The sequence below is a fragment of the Pipra filicauda genome, unplaced genomic scaffold, assembly GCF_003945595.2.
Source record: "Pipra filicauda isolate LSUMZ 115617 unplaced genomic scaffold, ASM394559v2 scaffold95_size2449627_pilon, whole genome shotgun sequence".
NCBI classification, from domain to species: Eukaryota; Metazoa; Chordata; class Aves; order Passeriformes; family Pipridae; genus Pipra; species Pipra filicauda.
Genome location: NW_024105153.1, coordinates 1,572,941 through 1,592,745, shown reverse-complemented (window position 1 = coordinate 1,592,745; position 19,805 = coordinate 1,572,941). Strand labels below are relative to the sequence as shown.

At 45.9% G+C, this 19,805-nt stretch overlaps 1 protein-coding gene across 5 annotated transcripts in view; it reads left to right on the top strand.

Moving 5' to 3' along the window:
- TCF20 (transcription factor 20) overlaps positions 1-19,805 on the top strand; it is a 156,201-nt gene that overhangs the window by 78,741 nt on the left and 57,655 nt on the right. Inside the window, exon 1 of one of the 5 annotated variants that reach the window (XM_027722602.2) lies at positions 11,520-11,555. The exons of the other annotated variants lie outside the window; for them this stretch is intronic. The gene's annotated coding sequence lies outside the window, so the exon portion shown is untranslated. Of the gene's footprint in view, positions 1-11,519; positions 11,556-19,805 lie in introns of those variants that run through there. 5 annotated transcript variants of the gene reach the window in all.

Below are 19,805 nucleotides of genomic sequence, written 5' to 3'. Positions count from 1 at the left end.
TAATGAGCCTTTTTTTTTTTCTTTTAGGCTTTATTTCAGATATGACCATAGAAGTCTTATATCATCAGCTTTTGCTCCTAGAGCAACAACTGAGGATTGCCTTGTATTGGGAGTACATCAAAGCCTCCTGGCCTTTCTTTTATCTACCCCAGCCTATCTTCTCCTCCCCAGGGCACCTAAAACCTAAAAATACACTAGGGAATCGAAAACCTCACCCTATTGCCATGTTTAGGCCTCACACTGTTACCTTAATTCTGACCTTTAATACCCCTTTTACTCGAATCGTAGCTTAGTAGTGGTTTCGGATCCTCAGATGGGGAAAACCCCCCCAAGTGCACACTGGTTAGCATAACCTCTGCCTGGCCCACGGTTCCCAGACCTCTGCCATGGAGCTCTGGTCACTCTGTGCGGTCCTGCTTGCCCAGTGGCTCTCAGCGCTGCCTTCCCAGCGTGTCTCCGGCACAACCCGAAGCATCTGCCTGTTTTGGTCCTTACCATGCAATCCCCCTCCACCATACCCCCTAGAGCTTCTCCTGTGGCCACTGCCACCCCTTGATTTTCACCCCAGCACCTCATTCTGCTCCAGCATCAGCAGGTCCAGAGGCCATGGCAGGTGGCCAAGATGCCGGAGGGCTGTGGGAGCCTGTGCTCCGTTGGAGGATGGTGCCTGGGCTGGCACTTGCTGTCTGTCCTGCTCAGACCACTTTTAAAAGGTATTTCCATTGTGGTCACAAAGTTTATTTTGGAAAAAAAACACAACAACCCACACACAAAAAAATCACAACAAAAAAAGAGAGTATATTTTATAAAAGAAAAAAAAAGCCATTTTCTTGGCCAGCCATTTCCTGAGTTCCCTTTGTTACTACTGCAGATATGTGTTTGAATAAGAGCCTTTTCCCCTCCCCTCTCCTATTCCTCCCTGTTCTATCCTGCAGTGAAGTCACAATCCGGCGTTTGTGGGCTCTGTGTGATGTCAGAGACTCGGTCTTGTGACTTCACCGGCGGGCTCAAGCAGAAGGTGCAGACGGGGCTTAGAGAAGAGAAAAAAAAGCCCCCTCCTCTTCCCCCCCCCCCCCCCCCCCCCCCGCCCTCCACCCTCTCGGTTTATAAAACCAGTAGCTGAGATAAATCGGAAGGGGGTGGGGAGAAGCAGCAGGGAAAGCTGAGAAAGATGCCAGAAAGGTACAGTAAATGGGCTTTATCTCTCTCTCCCTCTCCCTGAAAGTTGAGAGTGGAAAATTGCCCTGCAGAGGCCACCTCTCGCCGACCACGCGCGGCGGCGGTGGCGGCCGTGTGTCTGCGGCGCCCTGTGCGTGTCACCCGCCCCCGCGACGCCGCTGTGCCCACCCGGGGTGCCCGCGGGTGGCTGGGAGGGTGGGCGACGAGGTCCGGGGGCGGCGGGGGGCAGCTGGAGCCCGGCGCGGCTGGGCACGGGGAGCCGCTCGCCTTGTCCCTTTTCAAAGGCCCCAGCTGTTGGCTGCTCGCTGCAGTCTGGCTCCTGCTCCGAGACCGACATAAATGGGTTATGGGGTTTATGCATATGCGTGTGTGTGTGGGGGGTGGCTTTCCCCCCCCCCCTCGCCCTGTAAGCCTTGTTGATTTTTTTTTTAATTTATTTTGTTTTGGATGTGTGTGTTTATTTTTTTCTCGCTCTGCAGGTTCAGAGTAGCACGGGGGTGGATGGGGAGGGGCCTGCCATTCCACCGTGATGTGTGGGTACATCAGGAGGGAGAAGGGCAAGGCCTCAGGGTCACATTCTCAAGGGCTGTGAGATATGATTTCTTCTTTAATATCTTCTTTTGGGGGGGAGCCGTTTTGGTGATGGTTGTTTTTTTAGCTGACAACTGCACAATAGCAATGTGGGTGCACCAGCGAAGAGCAACCTAAAAAAAAGGGGGGGGGGGGAGAAAAAAAAAAAAAGGGGGGGGAGGAGGGAAATGGGGGGTTAGCTTGCCCCTCCTTTCTTCTTCAGCAATTTTTTTTCGTTGTGTCCAATTTGCCATTCACTTGAAATTTTGGACAAAGATGGGGGCAGTGGGTGGGTGGCTTTGAGTTTTGTGATATAATATGACTGGAGCAAAAGAGTAAAGCGTAGACAATTAAGGATCGGTGCGAGGGCTTTGCTCATTCAGTCTGTTGAGGAAGCCGTCATTTTGTGTTAGTGTGTGCGTCTGGAGGAGGAAGGATAGTGGAGAGTGACAGTGGAAGGATGCCTGACGTTGTGGTGTATTTGTACTTGCGAAACACCCGCTCCAGGAAAGGAGGGCTTCAAAAGAAAGGAATGAGGGAGAGGGGGTCCTTCTCAATTTGCGGTGAAGCCACTTCAAACTGGACTCTCGCTGCTGGGAACGTGATGTTTTCTTGCCTCCATGAAAGGGGAGGGCTGAGGAAGGAAAAGTGCATGCAGGTGTCAGGCTCCTTGCTGCCACCTCTCTGCCTATGCACCTCGCCCCGATGACCGGGGCTTCTCTGCTACTCTGGTTCGCGAAGCTCCTGGGAAAAGCACCGCATCCCGTCTGCAGCACCAAGCTCCTCTCCACTCCCGGGTCACTTGGGTCCCTCTGCTGCACTTCACTCCTAAAGACCCAGAGCACATCCTGCTTTTGTAGTTATTTATTTCTTTATTTCAGCTACTGGACCCTGGCTGTCCTCTGCCAATACGTTTCAAGGCTGATGAATAGCACCCCCTGCAGTTATAAAGCTGATCTTTTGTAGCACAGATGTATAATTAATTGTGCAGCACTTTTGCAGTCTGAACAGGCAAGTGTATTCTTGGAAGACACCCACGTACTGCCGCCTGCTTCTCAGACCCCCAGCTCCACGACCCTCGGAGAAGGGAGCTGTTGGCCACAATTGAAGAGCCTCTGTCCTACCCGTAGTGATGTGAAATAGGATTCAAATCCAGGGCTTTGGTGTAAAAGCCAAAAACGCCGCCACAAACAACCCCAAACCCAAAGCACTGCTGCACCACAGGACTCCTCTCCTCTGCCTCCGCTCCAGCATGAAAGAACTTTTAGGGTTATTTGCATCTCTGTTCCATCACAATGGTGATGCTTAGGGATTTTCCCCCCTTCTTTCTTCTCTCAGAGGGGAAGTAAGTTTGTAAAGGACTTTGAAGATAAAAATCCTTGTCTGCGCTGAGTACTGTCTGTTGGCTTGTCTGGGAAATGAAGCCTGGAATCACCCTGCATTCCCCTTGGAGGTTTAAGTCAAAAGAACCATTGAGGTGTCCTCCTTTGGACCTCTGGCCCCAGGGAGGGCAGAGGTGGGGGTGTCTGAGTGGGACTGGAGGGACACTGCCTATGAGTCTGGAAGGTGGGGGGCAAGGAGAAAAATGCACCCTGTGAAACTGAGGGCAGAGGACATCGGGGATGTGATTTAGCTAAGATTAGATACAGAAGAGATTTTAAGCCTCATTATTTTGTCTGGGTATGGCAGGATTGTCCCCTATGGGGCTTTCCTCAGTTCTTTATCTACACCTGCTTTTAAATGACTCCTGAAAGAGCAGAAAACAGTGGAGAAAACCCTTTCCTTTGATTTCTCTTCGTCTGGGGACATGGGGACATCCATCGCCCAGGACTGTAACCACTGGTGTTCAGGCAGGGGGGAGGCATGCATCACTTCAGCCCCATGCTAGGATATGAAAGGATTAAATCCCTTTCCTAAGCAAAGTGGAAGGTCCCCAGGTGTCTTCTCTCAGGCTCAGAGATTGTAGTGGGAGAAAGAAGCAGGATCCAGCTGGGTAAGAGACCTCATCAAGAGGATAAAAGCATTTAGGGTAAAGGACAGTTTGTCTCCCCGAGTAGGGGAAGTAATCAGTGAGGATGTGCAAGGGTCTCTTAAAAAGCCCTAGGCAGGCAATGCATATATCAGAAAAGAATTTCCAGGCAGTGGTGAAGGGGAACGAGCTGAAAGCGTTAATTAGTTGCCCTCTCTGCCCAACCCCCCTCCCTGTTTCTGTTCAAATATTCCCTTTCTTATAACCACCACTGCTTTTTTTCATTCTTTCTTTTTTTTTTTTTTTTAAACTTCTGTCTCAATGAAAAGGATTGTTAAGGAAATCCCCTGCATATCACTTAAGGCTAGCTGCTGAATTACTGTTTCTCGTGATGAGATAAATGCTAGCTGATTATAAATAGAGTGACTACCCTTTTTCGTCAATATTAGGCGTAAGCCGACACCTTGATCTTCAGCCTGTGGCATGAATCACACTGTAACAGTTGCTAGTTTCAAAGAGTAGTCATCCCTTCTCTCATGCCATGCTCCCTGCTGTGGAGAGGCTTGGCCCTGATGGGGGGATCCCTGGGCTGTGGGCAGGTACCCCAGGGGATGTGAAACTTCACCCCGGTGAAATGCTTTCTCTCCACCAATGTAACCAGTGTCGTCCCTTCATTAGACCTGGGTTCAGCCAGGGTTATCAGGGGGAGGACTGCAGCCCCCCTCTGCCCAGTGCTGCTGCTCCTCAGTGAAAGCGTTCATGTTGGGATGGCTTGTTTTCTTATTTGTGGGTTTGGGCTGTTTCTAAAAATTGCTAAAACCAGTGGAAACACATTGAGTTGGTAGGTTGACATGAACTATGCTTGCTGAGGCACCTGTTCTTGCTTCTGTGCTCACTGGTGATGTTCTAAGAAGTAGTGCTGACCTTATTTTCAGAGCCCTGATGAAACCAACAGTATTTTGTTTAGGTCTAATTAGTCAGAGCATGTTTACAGAAAAGTTAAAGGGGGGGCCCTCCGTCCTAATCACCTCTCTGGGCAAATGTCCTGGAATCCTGAAACAGAAGCAAGTTACTTAAGATTTTTCTGCATGGCTTGGACTCTCTAAAGATAGGTCTGTCCAGCCTTTACAAAATTAAATGCTACTTGCTTAACCCAGGGCAGCTCTCTCTGTTACCTAATAGCTTTTAAAGCATTTTCATCACTTAGGTTAGGTGATATGAATGAAAATACGCTACTTTCCCCCACCCCAAATGTGTCAGTAGCGCTCATAAATAGTTGAATACGTTGTGTTTAAAGTTTAAGTTCTGTATGTTCTCATGTGCCCAATCCCGACTTGGATTTGAGTGTGACTTTAAAGTAATGCAGGGCACTAAAATAAGACATGAACATCTTTTGAAATGTAGAATTATGGTGTTTGAGCATTGAATATATTTTAATGAGATCCAAAGTAATTAAAGTGGTTGTGTTTGAAGTAGGGTTTTTCCTCATGTTCTGTCAGCAATAGGAGATATAAGTAAACTGTGGTGGAACTTTAAAAATATTTTTAATAAACCAATCTTCTCAGATGAATCAGGACCAGAGAATGTCACTATATGTGACCAAAAAAAGCAGAAGTTGGTTTATATGACAAGAAGTTAATGAGATTTCATGCAACGTCTATCTTTAGTGGACCCTTAGGTTTCTACTACCCAATATAAATACAGCCTTCTTACCAGATGAACATAGAATATTTTCTTGGGTTTTGTCCAGTCTGATGCCTCCTGCTTTTGCCTCTTGCTGCTGCAAGCCCTTCTTATGTGCTGTTTCATGTGCTTGAATTATGAAGCACGGTAGCAGCAAGGTGACTGGAAGAACTAACGCCATTTCTTCAGGGACCTTTTTTTTCTCTTCTGTTGTCACAGCTGAGATTCCAAACAGCTATTGCATGCATCAGGGAGGAAGCCAACAGGGAGCAAAGTAAGAATGAAAATCTTAGTTGCTTCTAAAAATTTGGAACTATATGTCATGGGGATTTAGGCTTGTTAAGCCCAGAAATTCCCACTTCCCTGTGGGCAATAAAAAAACACCCCAGCAAATGAAACCTCTGTAAAAGGCCACCAGAAGTAAAAGAAAACAAAAATCCCTTTCTGTAAAACATGTTCAGGCAAGGCAGAGTTGGTTTTATGTAAGACCACTTAAAAAGATGAGTTCTAATATTTGAATTTCTACTTTTATTTAGATATGCTTAGCAATTCAGATAATGAAGATTTATTGATGGTCTTTTCTGCCTTGTCGGAGACAGTCTTGCTGGAGAATCATATTTGTATGGCTTTCTGTTTTTATTTCCACCTTCATTACTTTGGGCATCTGCATGGAAATGCAATCAGCTTTTCCTCAAAAGTTCAGCTGCTGTTGTTTCTTGCTTTTTCTGCTGCAGTCAGATTCTTTTGTCCACAGCATCACAATCACTACTTCCACAGCAACTAATTCTGTTCTGCCAGAAGCAGCTTTTTGGCAGGAGGTAAAAGGAAGAAGCAGAGCAGGTCTTAAGGTACAAAGATCCTATTTTCATGAATCAGCTCTTTGTAACGGGAAGATGAGAGGACAGAAGTGCTGCAGTATTCAAAGACAGAGCAGAATTGTCTCTCATATGGGTGTGTTAATTTTTCTCCTGCTATGATTTTCCTTCCTTTGAGATGCTCCAAAGTCTTTCAATCCAAGTTGTTGCTGTGTTGCAGGAATGGAGTGGTAGGACTTAACACCTTGGCTTATGGAGATGGTTCTAGTGTCTGGAGGAGAGCCGCTTCCAAGTGATGCAACCAAAACATGACAGTCAGTATGTTGAGAATCTGTGCTTGTCCAAAATACTTTCCAGCAAGCACACAGATCCTTTGGCAGTCTTAAGGAGAAAAGTTCAATATCGGTGAATTAATGAGAGCCCTCCCTGTCTTTGTCGCAGTTCCTTGGGAGACATCTGGTACTGCTTCTCCCTTGTGTAGGGTCAGATATAACACTTTTTGTCTGAAGTAAGTATAAAAGAAATAGGAGGAAGGTATGGGAAATCCTGGGGCTAGGTAGGAAGAGAGGTAGGAAATGTTAATGAATGCAGCCATGCTGATGTCTTTCTTGGAGAAAGAGAAACAGGCGAGCTGCCCTTGCTTTACACTTGCTGAAAGATGTAGTTGTCCCACCGTGAATATAAGTTTCAGTCCCTGGTTGCGTGACCTGTAGGTGCCTGATCTTGCTGTCATGTTTTGTATTCTCTGTCTTCAGTGCCCATTCCCATAGCATCTAAAGGCCTCTAGATGAAAGCCATAAAAGTGCAGTGGTGAGCCTGTGCATGACATGAAATTGTGTAACAGGGGAAGGGCTTAGGATAAGGGTAATATCTTGAAGGGACAGGTGCCATGTCTGTGAAATCTGCATGCCTGACTCGGCAGACACTTCACCTTCCTGGTGCTGCTGGTTCAGTGCTTTTCATTAGCAATGAAAGGTTTTGTAAAGAAGAAGAAATCTCTCAGAGGACCCCACCAGCTGCATTCAGAAATCATCTTTCTTCTAGCAAACACTGGGGTGCTCAGAGCCTTTCCCAGATACGTTACCTGCAGATTTGTTCGCTATCCCCCATGCTGCATCACTTACTGTCCTCCCCCCTTCCAGGCAGAGGGAGCTCAGAGGGTTTGTGGAGATGAGAGGTGGCTGAGGTCAGGAATGGTGTCATACTTCTGTTTCCCCTCCAAGCTGCTAATGTATGCTTCTGGAGAGCCATACGAACTGAGTAATTACTGAATTACGGCTAGATCAGAAGTGGTGACCTCAAAGACAGAGGGAGACTCTCCATCTCCATTTGTCAGTCCTCTCGGGGTCAGAAAGACCTTTTTTCTCTGGGATCTGGGAGAGTGGGGAAGGGGCTGTGCAAGGTAAGCCTCACTTACATTAAGGCATAACAGGGAAAAACATTTGCTTTAGCCATTGCAGAATTCATGTGCAGTAGGAGTGTCAACATTGCTTGCATGTGTGCACTGACAGCAGCACTGGTAGGAGCAATGGCACTAACTCTGAGGGCTACTTAGGGGGCTTTATTTTGCTCAGAATCTCCCACCCACCATAGAGGAGGGTGCCAAGTCTTGAGGCCCTTTTCCTGCCTGTCTCTGCCTTGTTTGTGCCTCTGTCCTCAAAAGCTTTCTGATTAGGAGGTGGCAGGAAGGGTTTCTGGGAGGAAATGGGCAGGATTTGGAAGATTTCTGTTGTGGTAGTACCATAGTGGCTCTGTACAATTATGGCTGAGCTGATTTTCTTGCACTAAAAGCAGAGACTTCAATCTTTCTTTTGACTGTGGTGTAGTGCATCGGCTAAATTTACAGCACTTACTCTCTGATGATGGAATGTATTTGCTGGAAATTACGTGCAAACCTGTTTAGTTCGTTGCGTTGATTGTAAAATTGATGCTTTAAGGTTTTTTTTTGTAAGTAACCATTTTTGGCCTTAAATCTCTGTTTTTTTTTTTTCTTTTCAGAATTGAAGGGTGATTTACTTATAAGTTGCTTTAAGAGCTTATAGATGCTACTGATGACTTTACCCTGAAGCAGAAAAGCTTGCATGAGTGTTGGATTCCCACTCTTGATAGTGTGTTTGCAGAATTGAAGCCCTGGTAGTATGATGGGGTTACTTTCTTCATTTGTCCTAATAATGTTTTATTTATAATTTATTTTTTTTTTGTAACTGATGGTGGTCAAGTAAGTAGTTGTCACTGAATGGCCAAGTCAGAAGGTTGAATTTTTTCCTTCTGAAAAGAAAATGAAATGTTCAGTGGCTAAGAAAAACTTGGTGATGTGAACAAAGTGTACTAATGACAGTGGTTTTTCATCCGAAGTCTGCAGACAGCCAAAAATTAGTTTCTGAGAGAATGAAATTATCCATTAAGCTCAGTGGGGCTGTATATTGAAGCCTGATAGATCACTTTGAAAGCTGCAAAGGATATGGCATCTATGCTTGCGTGATATTTAACTAATACAGTTTTGATAGCTTTGTTTTCATTCTGCACCTTTATTGACCCTCTGTATTACCAGTGATGTCTACTGTACTGCAACAGCTGACAATAGTATGAATTTGCCTGTAATTTATAGCACGATTTCTTTTAAAACTTCATTTCATCCTTTAAAATCAGCCATGTACTTTTGAGCTTGTAAATATTGAGCAACTTGTGTTGTATTTCCCCTGTAACGCCTATAAAATAATCATTAGTGGAGATGTGGAATGCTGCTGTGCACCAGGCTAGAGATCTAGGTATTCAAATATGCTAATTCACTTATTTTTGCTCCTTTGAAAAATATTTGAATTAATGAATGTTCACTGTCCTTGTAGTTTTATAGCGCTTTTTTGAGCATTTTACAAAACTTTTGCTATTTATGCTGCAACTTCATTTTGGACATTAAGTGAAAAATAACAAGCTTATCTAGATAAGCTGTGCTCTCGCGGTTTTGTATATACCAAAGGATTTTACCTTAAGGTAAGTTTAAGTTTAGCTTAAGTTAGAGCGCTCCAAGCACTCCTGCCTTATAAATCTACATAAAGGATCGACCTCAATTGATGCTTCACTTCAAAATCAGAAAACAGATAATGGAAAATCAAATTATAAAAACCTTATCGAGTTCCCCCACCCCATTACAGCTTTTATCACAGTCCGGGATCCCCGGGGGGAATGCTGCTCTAACCAAGCTCTTCGCATGCCATGGCAGTCAACAAGATTAAAGCTGTTTCCTACTACAGCAGCCTCGCGGCTTGTCACAGGGAATGTGCTGTCGGAGCCTCTTCTCCAGGCAAAGGAAGCGATGACCTCAGAGGCTCCAGGCAAAGGAAGCGATGACCTCCACCTCCTGTGAGCGAAGCACCGAGCCTTAAATACTACATGCAAATGGGCGGCCAGTGTTAAGGAGAGCAGGGGTGTGCTGCGCTGCGAGAGCAACAGGGCAGTGCCTGTGTGCTCCAACTGCAATTCCCAGGGAGCTGATGTGGAGCACGTCACAGTAATTTCATCGGAAGGAGATAAGGCATAGATAACAGCAGTAGACTTCCCTCTGAAAGGAGCCATTGCCTGTTGAGTCCAAAAAGGAGCAGGCAAGTCTTTCCTGGATAATCCTGATGCACAATTGCCTGGCCAGCAGCTCGGAGTCCCTAACATCCACGAATTCTTAACTTGAAAGACACATGGTAGAAGCACGTGTAATTGTTGTCTGCTCTGGTTGTTTTCCCCAGACTACTGGCATCATTGCAGCCCTATCTAGATGGAATTCCAGCCAGCCTCCGAATTATTTTTGACAGATAACACATGGTACAAGATGTGGTGGTTCATATTTATTTTTCATAAAAAGAAAGTCACCTGTGGAGGAGCCATCAGTGAAGTTGTCAACTGGCTGTGCTTACAACAGTCCTCAGCAGTTCATTGCTTTTTGGATGAGCTATGAGCAGGGGCCTTCTCTCAGAATACCGCTTGCTGAGGATCTGGGAAACAAAGCTTGGGAAACAGGGCACTTATTGAAACTGTCGTATCTGCTCAGTAAAGTTCCTCGCAAAGCGAGTTTTAAATGATGCTTGAGCTTTCCCTGCCCAGCACTTGGAGCTTCACAGGCTGCCAGCCTCCTCCTGCATTTTCACGTGAAATGCTCTCAGTGGCAGATGGAGGAAACTGTAGTGTCATATAGAGCTTCCTTTGCTGGCATGCAGGCTTAAGTAAAGGAGGTGATGATTTGACAGGTGCTGCATCTTTACTCTTAAGGTGCCCCCTCCACCAGTCTCCTTGCCCCCTCACCCTTAACCCCCAAAAGTAACGAATCATCTGAAAAAGGCTTAATCGTTTCCCCAGCAAGGAAGTGCAACTGGACCCACCGGGCTCCCAAAAGCAAGGCCAGGAGGGCGCTCGGAGGGAGGGCTGGCGGTGCCGCTCCTGGTGGCCCGGGCGGTGCGGGGCTGGCGGGGCACTGCGGGGGCAGGAGAGCCCGGGCCCCGCCGCCTCCATGTTGTGTACAGAGCTCCCCGCGGCTCCGCTGAGGCACCTCTGCTTCGGGGGCCGCCGAGCCCGGGTGTGCGGCCTGACCGCCGGCTCGGAGGGTGCTCTAGGGCTCCGCGCCGGTGGAGCGGCTTCCCAGCCCCCTAGCAGAGCCCTCCCAGCCCAGCCACCGCTGCCGTGCGGGGAGAAGCGAACAAACGGACCAAAGCCGGTTCTTGAAATAGCTTGGGGGTGGGAGGGCAGTACTGACGAGGAGAGGGAAGCGGTGCCTCCCCGCGCAGGCGGAGCGCGGCCGGGGTCGGGCCGGGCGTGTCCCGGTGCCGCCGCAGGGGCGGGGGCGGGCGGCACGCGCGCCAGGCGCGCCTCGCCCACGTGCTCCCGGCGCGCGGGAAGGGGGAGGGGGGGGGAAGTGTGGCGCGCGGCCCCTTTAAGCGGGCGCGTGGTGGTGGGAGGGGCGGCGGCTTTCTCGCGCCCGCCGCCGCCGCGCGCGCAGGCACGTCCCTGCACGCGGGGGCGCGCGCGCACGCGTCGCTCCCCCTCCCCTCCCTCGCGCTCCCATCCCTCCCGCGCCCGGCCCGGACCCGCCGCCTCGCGCCGCCGTTCCCGCTGGCGCGCGCGCTGGCACCGCCATCGGGCGCCGCCATTGGCTGGCGGGGGTCAGGTGACCCCGTGTTATTTCCTGTGTGTGTGAGGTGCGGGTGAGGGAGCACGATGGGGCCGGACGCCCCCGCGCCCCCGCCCGGCCCCCGCACCCACACCCGGGCCCGCTACCCCCGCTGCTGAGCCGCCCCCGCCCCGCCCGCCGCGGCGGGGGCGCCGCGCACGGCGGCGGGGGGGGGGGGGGGTCTCAGGTAAGGGGCGACCGCGCTCGCACGGGCTGGGTCGGTGTGTGCGGGAGGCCTCGGAAGGGAGCGCGGCTCCTGGCGGGGGAGGCCGGGGCTCCCTGGGCATGTGAGGGCTCATCCGTGAGTTGGGTGAGCGCAGGGTACGAGGAGGGCTTGTGAAAGGGCTCTTGGGAAGTTTATCCTTTTTCACCTCCCCCTTTTTCTTTAAAGAAAAAACTGTTTGTTTACGTGTGTTCAGAGAGGCCCTCGTGTTGTGTGGTGAGGTGCCCACCTGTTTTCCTGCCCCGGAAGAATGGTCTTGTGCAAGAATTGTGAAGTTTTTGTGTGAATTGGTGCTTCTGCTCAAGGGATAAACGATTAAAACTGTTGGAGGGGATGGATGCACCATGTGCTCCAGTTGCAGTAGGTGGACGGGCTGTTTTGGGAATGTTTAAGGTTCGCAGCGCTTTTCTGCTTTGTGGAGGCTCAGTGCGGCGTTGTTCATCTGAAGAGATAATCAGGATATAACTGTGTTTGGGCTACCCAGAGGATCAGACTGTCTTTTGTTAATGCTGCTTACTTTGCTACAAGTTGTGTTTAGGACTGCAGTTGGAAGTTATTTTTCCTTACCTTGAGGGAAGACTTAAGAGAAAGTTATGTAACCCAAGTGTTTTAACCTATGTATCAGAGCTATGTAATGGCTCTGGGACTCTATTATTAAGTTGCAAATCAGAGCACGTTTGCGTGTGAATCAACAAGCGATTGTCTATGTGAGTAGATTTGGCACCACCAGAATCCTTTATTTCTTGTGTATACTGTCTTTTCCATAACGTTCCCCCTACATTAAAAGGGCAGGCAGATTGATTAAACTGCGCATTATTTCCTTTACCGTTCCAGTTTGGGTTAAGTCCTCCTTTGAAAACAAAAGAAAAATAAGAGGTACACCTGTGAGGGGATTGAGTTTCAGAGCTTTCTGTGTTTGGGTTAGCATTTTGAAAGCTATTCACGTCTGTGTCGCTTGTTGCCATCTGTTGATGCATCCATGGGTAATTCTTTGGAGCGTTTGATTTTTAACATGCTTCCTGACCAGTAGGTGTGCATGGAGCAGTTGGATCACCTCTATACCCAGACTTTGTAGAACAATAAAGTGACTGGATGATGGAGGTACAGCAGCCTCTGGGTTAGGTTTGTAGCACATTGGCTGAACTTAATTCAAGAAGAGCTGATTTCTTTCATCTGTTTTTTAGGCTGCTTTTTGGTAAGATAACTTTGTTTTTTGAGGCTTATAGATGAGTGTCACATAGCATAACCAAGTCCATTTGGTTAAGTGTATGTGATAAATAGTTTTTAGTATTGTTGTTTATGAAGTTCCGTTTGGCTGAAGTGTTTTGTTTTGTTTTTTTTTCCCTTAAATCTACATCTTTAAATAGGGTTTCATATTTATTTGTTCACTTTAAATTGAGTTGTTTGAAGCTGTATTATTTCATCGGTTGTCTCTGCATTAGAGTCAGTTGGCGTATAAAAAGACAGCTGCATTAACATGCTGCAGAAAGAATTACTATTAAAAAAAAGGAAAGAGATATTTATTAGTTTAGTCATCTGTCTCTTAAACTTTGTTAATATTACAAGGAGAGGAGAATAGTATTGCCTCATTTCTGTAAATTGTTGGTACGTGAAATGGATATTTTTGAATGTTCTGGTTAAATTAGTAGGCAAGCTACTATGCCTTCTGAGTGGGAGTATGACAACACCTTTTATATAAAATATATGACTTGCTACTCTACTTTTCTAATGCTTATAGTTTTGGGATAGCTTTTGGACTTTGTAATATTAGACTTAAACATCTGGTGGAAGGTCTTTAGATCTTCTTGCAGGTTTGGTATTCTTCAGACTACTTAGCTTTAAGTCTCTTAGCATCCTTTCTAGTAGAATTTTATGTGTTTTGACACGATTTTGAGCTTTGACCTCTAAATCGGGTTTCAGAGGCTTTGGGATTGATGAAACATGCATTTTTGCTGAAATGTATAGTTTAATATACCTTTGCAGCCTGGAGCAGGTTAATCATGGTTCCCTATGTGAAAAGAAGTAGGAGCAGATTTGTTATTAGCAACTTTAACTGGAGGTCAGGAATTTTGTTTTTGTTGTTGTTCCTTCTCTTTGTTACTAATGCTTCGTTAAAAAGGCTGGAAATGAATTTTTGTTGAAGGAGAAAATCTGTTTCTGTAATGCATAAATAAGAACTAAAGGTTTTTCAAATGAAACAGGAAACTTATTTGTGTATTGTAAAGGAGACCTTTTATTGTCAGAAGAGGCTTCCTTAATCTTTAGTGGAAGAAATGGGGAGGTATTAACCTGTTTACTATATTTTAAAGGATACTCAGATTAAATTTAAAGACTTAAAAAGGTGTAAGTAAAAACATGCTTTTTACTTTTTAGTATGGTTTTTGCCTATAATTCGTACATGTATAAAGCCTGTGGGACAAAGCGAAATGTGTAGGGTTTGAGATTTTTCCCCTTTCCCACTTCCTGTGGAAATGTGTGCAAAGATGACCTTTTGGGCTCTTGGTACAATGTTAAAAAGAAAATCATTGCATAGTCCGTCTCTCCCTTCCTTTTTAGGTCATGTTTAACTAAAGCACCCATGAAGCACAGCAAAATGGCAGCAGTGCTGCTCTTGGAAGGGTCCCTCCGTAAGAGCTGTATTGCACAGTTCCTGTTGCTATTCTACCAGCTTGGCAGGTTTCTCTCTGGAGTGAGGGCATAATATGTAATAAGCTGGAACAGTTTTATGCTGCTTGCTTGGATTCCCTGTAATTTTAGATAAGGGTATATTTAAGAGTTTATAGCTGGCTGTGCATACCTTGCCTTTTGACACAGGGTATGCCAGATCTCTCTTTGGGTGGGATAGCTTTTTAATTAAAAGATATGTTTATTTTTTAATACTCTGTTCAGTTATGTTTTATACTTATGAAGGGTATTAGGCTAATGTTTTGGGAACCTGAGATTTTTTAACTTCAAAAGATTTAGTAACATTTTTGGCAGTGCTGGTGTCTCAGGCTTCAGTGTGTACCGTAACTGGCCGTGTGAGAATTTGTGTTACTTAATCTTGTGGTTGGCCTCCAGAAATTGTTGTACATAATCTTTCCTGTCTTGAAGAGCCAACTAATGTGCTGATTTGTTGATGAAGACTGGACTGAGACCAACCAACTCTTCCCATTCAAGAAATTAAACTGCACTCCGATAGCAAAAGGTGGTTTTTATTGACTCTCTTGGTGAGATTGCTCTCAAAATAACGTTTTGCTTTCCGGTTTAGCTTTTGGACTTTTAAAATAAAAAATAAAGGCTGTCTTAAGTATTTAAAACCCCTTTTAATAGTGTTGATATGCTATGCAGAATTTTCTTAATTGTAGAAACTGTTTAGTGTTACTGATAGAGAACACAAACATAGTGTAAGCAGAGGTTTATACTTATCTAAAATTATGCAGAAGAGGCTGTTCCTGTAGTGGAATCTTGATGTGCAATTCTGTTTCTATCAAACTTTTCTTATTAAAAAAAAAAGAAACAAAAGTTGGTACAGTTATTCCCATGACTTGTGTCTCCTTCCTTACAGTTTTTGAGTAGACTTTAGTCTTGACTGAACTGGAAAAATGGGAGATGTCTTAGCTGTGTACAGCACTGCTGGTACATCAGTGTCACACTAGTGTCTACCTACACCACTCCTTGGTTAGTTCAGCTGAGCCTTTCCACTGCTGATTACCACTAAGATAGGTACTGATTTGTTTGGGGACACTTGGAAAAGCAGATTATATTCTTCATTATGCATGTACATGCGTTTCCTTTCTCTTTAAAAAAAGGAGAGGAGAAAAATAAAAAGCTAGATCCAAAGACTTGAAAGTTAAGGCTGACATGTAATCAAAAGTGGATTCTGTTTAGCCTTGCTGGAGGATAAGATCAGCTCTAGGTGTTCTAGAGTCTTGTGATATGCTACCTATTTGCCTTTGAAGACAAAAAATGTGAGAACTGAATTTTACCTATTGAACTTGTTTGTGCTGCTCTTGTGAACCACAGCACAAGCAGTCAAACTTTCAGTTTTCACATGGATACAAAAGAACAGTCATGTTGCAGTAAGATTTCTGTTTTTTCCTGCCTCTTACCCAGTGATTCCTCAAGAACAGAGTTAAGAATTGGTAGACAAAAGTGCAACCATCTTCTTATCAGCTCAGCCTGGAGACTGAATACGCGTGTGGTTTTTCCAGTGTTCTTTGTGTTTGTAACCTGTGATGACATTAGGAGAGTGGAAGAAATATTACCAGGTTCTTTGTGGGAGAACCCTGGCTTGAGTCCCTTTGAGATTTGATCTGCTCTCCATTTGGGAAGCCTATTATTTCTTGCCTGCATTGTGATGCAACAAATACAAAAAAACTAGGAAAATTACTTTCCCCCCCACCTCTTCACTGCAAGCACGCAGGATGTCTGTGTTCATACCAATAACTGTGTACAGAATCATTGTGTATTCAGTGCTGGAATATGATGATTTATTTTGTAGTATTTTACTGATATGAACTCAGTCATCTAATTGCTAGTAAATTGCAAATCATAAACAGAACCCTCTGATGAGCTCTGATAAGAGCTCAGTACGTATCTAGAAATTGTATGGGGAGCCACTATGCTAGAAGCCATAGAACAGTTTATTGGAAGTATTGTTCATATCACTCTTCCTGTATTATGTGCTGCAAACTGTTGTTGATAGCTTTTAACTGATCTGAAGACTTGGTATTAGCAGAGCTGGCTGAATGGCTTGTGTCCATATACAGCATCATTAATGACTGTTAAAAACATACCTAAAACTTATTAGCTGAAAGAAAAATATGCGCTGTCACACTTGCCAGAACAGGAATAAACCATCGTACACCATCATGAAATGTTGTTAATCAGCCTCCAATACAGTATCTTCACTTTGCTGTTACCTGTGGTCAAATGCCTGGATACACTTGAATTTCCATGAGATTTGATTAGTCCAGCAGTGTTTTCTATGAGTAGACGTTCTGGAATAATGGGAGTGCTATATGCGACTTTTTAAAATTAACATAAATGGTTATATGATAAATGTAGCGAATGCCGTGTGATCAGCATTATGCTGTCTGCTGGAAATACAGAACAACAGGGCAGAAACAGTCTAGGAGGTTCCTGGAGTGTGGGGCAAATAACATGTGACACAGCTGGTGAATGAGACAACTAGGGAAGGCAGCTGCTGGACCTGTTGTCTGTGAACAGAGAAGCACTGGTGGGTGGTGTGATGGTTGGAGGCCAGCCTGGGCACAGCAATCACAAAATGATAGTTTTCAGTTCTTGGAGAAGTAAGGGAGGGGGCTCAGCAGAACTGCCACCTTGGACTTCCAGAGAGCAGAGACTCTGGCTTGTTTAGCAGCCTGGTTGACAGAGTCCCTTGGGAGGCACTCCTGAAGGGCAAAAGAGTCCAAGGAAGGCTGGATGTTCTTCAAGAAGGAGGAAATCTTTTAGATGCAGGAGCGAACTGTCCCCATGTGCTGAAAGACGAGCCAGCAGGGCAGAAGACTGGTCTGGCTAAACAGAGCTTTGGCTGGAACTTGTGGAGAAAAAACTCATGGAGTTATGACCTTAGGAAGAAGGGGCAGGCAACTCAGAAGGACTGCAAGGATGTTGTGAGATTACACGGAGAGAAAATTAGAAAGATCAAAACCCAACTGCAACTTAACCTGGCTATTTAATCTGCCATGAAAGACAATTAAAAATGTTTCTATAAATACAGTAGCAACAAAAGGAGAGCCAAGGGGAATCTCCATCTTTTATTGAATGTGGGGGGGAAACACAGTGACAAAGGATGAGGAAAGATGGAGATGCTTAATGCCTTTTTGGCTTAGTCTTTAACAGTAAGACCAGTTGTTCTCCGGATATCCATCCCCCTGAGCTGGAAGACAGGGGTGGGGAGAAGAATGAAGCCCCCATAATCCAAGGGGGAATGATTAGCAACCTGCTACACCACTTAAAAACACTCAAGTCTGTAGGGCCAGATGGGATCCACCCAAGGGTACTGATTGAGCTGGCAGAAGAGCTCACCAGGCCTCTTCCCATCATTTACCAGCAGTGCTGGCTACCCAGGGAAGTCCCATTTGACTGGAAGTTGACAAATGTGATGCCCGTTTGCAAGAAGGGCTGGAAGGATGATCCAGAGAACTACAGGCTTGTCAGCCTGACTTCCATGCTGGGGAAGGTTTGGAACAGATCTTGAGTGTCATCACATGGCACGTATGGGACAACCAGGCAGTCAGGCCCAGTCAGCACGGGTTTAGGAAAGGCAGGTCCTGCTTGACCAGCCTGATCTCCTATGACAGGGTGACCTGCTTAGTGAATGAGGGAAAGGCTGTGGATATTTTCTTCCTGGACCTTAGCAAAGCTTTTGATACTGTTTCACCCCCGGAGAAACTGGCTGCTCGTGGCTTCAATGGGTGCCCTGTTTGTGGGTTAAAAAAACTTGCTGGATGGTCAGTCTGGAGAGTGGTGGGGAATGGAGTTACATCCGGGTGGTGGTTGGTCACAAGTGGTGTTCCCCAGGGCTCAGTGCTGTGCCAGCCCTGTTTAATGTCTTTATCGATGGTCTGGGTAAGGGGATCGATGGAATGTACCCTCAGTCAGTTTGCAGACAACACTAAGCTGGGTGGGAGGGTTGATCTGCTGGAGGGTAAGAAGCTCTGCAGAGGGTTTTGTACAGCCTGGATTGAAGGACCAAGGCCAGTGATATAAGGTTCTACAAGGCCAAGTGCCAGATTCTGCACTTGGGTCACAACAGCCGCATGCAGCACTACAGGCTTGGGGTGCAGTGGCTGGAAAGCATTCCGGTGGAAAAGGGTCTGGGGGGTACTGGTTGACAGCAGCTGAACATGAGCCGGCTGTGTGCCTAGAAGGCCAATGGCATCCTGGCCTGTGTCAAATACAGTGTAGCCAACCCTGTACACTGGTGAGGCCACACCTTGAATCCTGTGTTCAGTTTTGGGCCCCTCACTAGAAGAAGGACATGGAGGTGTTGGAACGTGTCCAGAGAAGGGCAGTGGAGCTGGTGAAGGGTCTGGAGCACAAGTCTTATGAGGAGCAGCTCAGGGACTTGGGAGTGTTTAGCCTGGAGAAAAGGAGGGTCGGGAGAGACCACTTCACTCTCTACAGCTACCTGAAAGGAGGCTGTAGCAAGGTGGGGTTCTGTTTCCTCTTCCAAATGGAGTAACAAGCAATAAGACAAGAGGAAACGGACTCAAATTGCTACAGGGGAGGTTTAAAGTGGATATTAAGAAATATTTCTTCACTAAAGAAGTTGTCAAACATTTGGACAGGTTGCCCAGTGAAATGGCAGTCACCGTTCCTGGAGGTACAGACATGTAGATGTCATGCTTAGGGACATGCTTAGGGACATGCTTTCGTGGTGGCCTTGGCAGTGGCTAGTTAGGGGTTGGACTTGATAATCTTAAATGTCTTTTCCAACCTAAATAATTCTGTGACTCCATATAACAGTGTCTTTCCCTCTTGTTTCTCATTTTGCATTCGAAGAAAAAAGAATGTAGTAAATGGTGTTCTGTCATATGGTGTAAATTTTGGTTTGCTGCTGCAGGTTTTCCCTATTTCATTTCATGTGTGTGAGGGTGGGGAGGTTTCCCTCCTTCTCCAACATATTTGCGTGAAATGTTGTGTACATCTGATTTTCTGAGGTTCTTGGTCCTGACCATACCTTGTGCATATTACTACATAAAAATGGTCTTTTAGATAGGTCTTGCTAAGTATAATAGATACAGATAAATGTAATAGATACTTAGCAGGCAGTAAATGAAATGAGGAAAATTGTTACAGAAGGAGGTAGCAGATTGTATTGCAGGGCGTTGCTGAGTGAGTGGCAGGTTCTCTTCTGTACTGTTGGAGAGCGGAAGTAGCAGGAGCATAATTTAGAATTCTCCAAAGTGATGCTGTTTATTTTGCATTAAAAAACTGATCTGCGCTATCCTTACCCCTTTCCATCCAAATCACTGCATTTTAATGGAGAAACATCTCATCCCATTTACTGTGAGAGTGCATAAAGAGAACTCTGCTGCAGAATCATTTGATTGCCAGCTGTGGTAGGGCATTGGTTTTGAGGATGAGCTGGGGGTGTCCACTGCAGTGTGGTGTCCTGCGTCTCTACACTTCTGACTTCAGTCAAGTTTACTGCGGTTTGGGGAGCAGGGTGGTGACTCTTGCCTGCTGGTCTTTTTTCATTTT